The following is a 3,148-nucleotide window of genomic DNA, read 5'->3' as shown; positions in this document are numbered from 1 at the left end:
TATGGAAGTTATATGAGACACAGCATGAGGGATGTGTATAGTATCCAGAAGACAATAAAGAGATCTTGAACCTGCATTATGAGAGCTCTCCAAGGTATGATTGGAGACATAAAAGACTGCAGATGCTAGAAATCTGACCCTGATGAGCGGTCTTGGCCTGAAATGTTGACTGTTTATTTCTTTCCATAGATGCTGCCTGACCTTCTTAAAGAACGTTTTCAAAGAAAAAGATAAGCTTTATTTGTCACATGTACATTGAAACACATGTTGTGTATTTAATATTTCAGCAGTATTTGAATAATATTGCAAATATATTGTTTGATTAAACATTCTTATTCAATTAAATAATTCATTATGGGTTATATGTAAAAATAAGTGAATTACATCCACCATGGCGGTACCATGTCATACATGCGCAGCTTTTTCAAAGTAAAAACAAACAAAGAATCGCATCTGTTGGCTCCCCATTTTCCTTTCAATTTGTTTTGTGTTTTGGAGTACAAAACACAACAGTGACGACAATGCATTTTAAAAACAAGCCTGAGACAACTACCTACCAGTTGCAGCACAGCGAGATGTTTGCGTTGAGAAAAAAAACGCAACGAGAAATGGTCAAGTTAAAATAAAAAGCACAGCATAGTATTTTTTTCAGAGCAGCACATTTTCTTTGCAAAAGCAAAGATAATCAAGTTCTTTAAAAGGCAGAAAATGGAAGAATTCACAAGTTCACAAACAGTTAGTACCAGGTGATATTGATCGCTAAAATAAGCAGAAATTGCTAGCTACTTCAGAAAGATTGACATGTTTGACTACTCAATGGATAACTGGTTAATATATACTGATCTTATTTAGCACTATTTTAAAGCAAATGAAATAGCTAATGAGAAGTGAGTGCTAGTTTTGCAGAGTGCATTGGGTTTAAGGGCATACAGTTTGCTTAGAAATTTAACTGCTCCAACCATACCAGCTGAATTGAGTTTTGCTGATATCATGAAAGTAATGTGGGAACATTTAGAATCAAAACCATTATTGATTGCAGAATACTTTATATTACTTTTCTTAAGTGAAATCAATGGAAGGGAAGTCCATTTCAATGTATGTGACTAAATTGAAGAGATTATCTGAGAATTGTCATTTAGGTAATGGGCTTAGTTTGTAGAATCTTACAAGAAAACATTCAAAAATGGCTGTTATCTGAAGCACAACTTACATTTAAAAGAACAGTAGAAATAGCTGTATCAATGAAAATAGCAGACAGAAACATAATTGAGTTGCAGTCAGTAATGAACGTGAGTGTGAACAAAATTGCAGTATCTAAACAGAAAACAGTCTGTCTGAACAAATTGTGTTGCTGCTGTGGTAGGGGCATACATACACCAGACCAATGCATATTTAAAGTCAAAACTTGCAGAAAATGCAACAAGGTAGGACAAATACAAAGAGCATGTCAGGCAGACAGAAATAAATGGGCTGCATAGGGAAGAGAAAAAGATAAAAATTCAAGTTGCAGTTTCAAGCAGAGCACTATTCTGCATGTTTTTGATGGAAGATCTGATAATGATGAATGTGACACAGGACTGGGTAGCCTTGGGATTTACAAAGTGAAAACTAAGTATATAGATTACACCATAAGTGAACTGCAAATTAATTAAAATGGAATTGGATCCTGGTTCAGCTGCTTAATTCCACAAAATGAGTTTGAACAGCATTTCAAAGATACTGAGCTGAAGCCTGCAGATATCTACCTAAGAATTTACGCTGGGGACAAGATAATTCCTGTGGGAACAACATACATAACTGTGAAAAAACAACAACCAACACTCCAAATTGAGCTTCTATGTGTTAAAAACAAAAGGTCCAGCACTGTGGGGCATACTTGACTGGGGCTACTACAACTTGATTGGAGATCCACACACAACTTGCATGCCATATCCCCTGCAATAGAGTTAACTGAAAGTGTTTAAGAAATGTACAGGACAATGCCAAATTTTCTCAATATTGTACATCATGAACCATTGCCCAACGAGGGCAAACATTTGTGGGTGCTAACCTCTGTGCCTCTGGTTGGAAAGCCTACTGGACCAAGGAAGGACCATGCTGCTCAGAGGAATTGTGAAAGTGATTAAAGCAGTGATTCAACCACAACAGATTTTGTAGGCGACATATCCGAGAAAGCTTCTGATATATCATTCGAGCAGTTACTTGCGTAACATGGCTTGGTTTTAAGCTGGAAGAGAGCTCAAGGAGATTCAAGAAAGTTGCAAGCATTCAGGTTTTGTGGGTATAAAGAACCAGAATCTATTCTGCATGCATTAATGTTATTGCATGAACTGGGAGACAAAAAGTTGCTTGTAAAAGTAGATGCAAAGGCCAAACCCAAGAAGGGTGAATGGAAGGCCAAAACGAAAGGAGTCAATGGAGATATGAAGACAGAGGATTCATCAGATGATGTTGTGGATAAGGAAACCAACAGGGTTGTAAAGAGAACAATAGAAGGATTAATTAGAGAATACTCCAGTGAACTAAATGGATCTTTCCGAGATCAAGATGCACATCCTAGAAAGATGAAAAAGGGAAAAAAAAGAGGAGGATGACAAAAGTGCTATGGAAATGAAAGAGGATAAACAAGACCGAATTTCTTGAGAAATTAGCACACTCAGATACTCACAAGAGGTTAGGAGAAGAAAAATGAAGACAAGAAAAAGAAAGAAGTTGAAAAAAAGAAGAGACAGAGAGAAAGCACATGATCGAGAAAGAGAGAAGAAATGTGAGAAAGTAAAAGAGTGGGATGAAGAAAGAGAAAGAATCTGGGACCGGGAAAGAAGCAAGGATCAAAGTAAATCTGAAAGCGGTCAGAACCACTTCTTGCTGTCTCAGAGTCAACTCCTACGACCACCATGGAGGAAGTCCCAGAACCTGAGATTGCTTTGCCATCCACATGTCTAACTGCCAAGCAGAGGGACCTCTCTTGTCAGAAAAAGACAATATCCCACAAGAGTAAGAAATCCTCCACAATGATTAAATCTTTAGGCCTGAATGGAGCAATTTAAAATTTACTATGCTGTGGATGTCTCTATAGTAGTTGTGGCATTACCTTTCGAAGATGTCCTCTATGCTGTGGAGGCTAGTGCCCACGATGGAGCTGGTT

The 3,148-nt window shown here is 37.5% G+C and overlaps 1 pseudogene; it reads left to right on the top strand.

Annotated features, from left to right (window-relative positions):
- The first annotated feature begins 1,979 nt into the window (after window positions 1-1,979).
- On the top strand, window positions 1,980-2,946 carry LOC134343709 (RNA-binding protein 25-like; annotated as a pseudogene).
- The last annotated feature ends 202 nt before the right edge of the window (window positions 2,947-3,148 follow it).

This window comes from Mobula hypostoma, chromosome 1, assembly GCF_963921235.1.
Source record: "Mobula hypostoma chromosome 1, sMobHyp1.1, whole genome shotgun sequence".
NCBI lineage: Eukaryota > Metazoa > Chordata > Chondrichthyes > Myliobatiformes > Myliobatidae > Mobula > Mobula hypostoma.
Note: the sequence above shows the minus strand (reverse complement) of the source record. Positions and strands in the feature narration are given on the sequence as shown.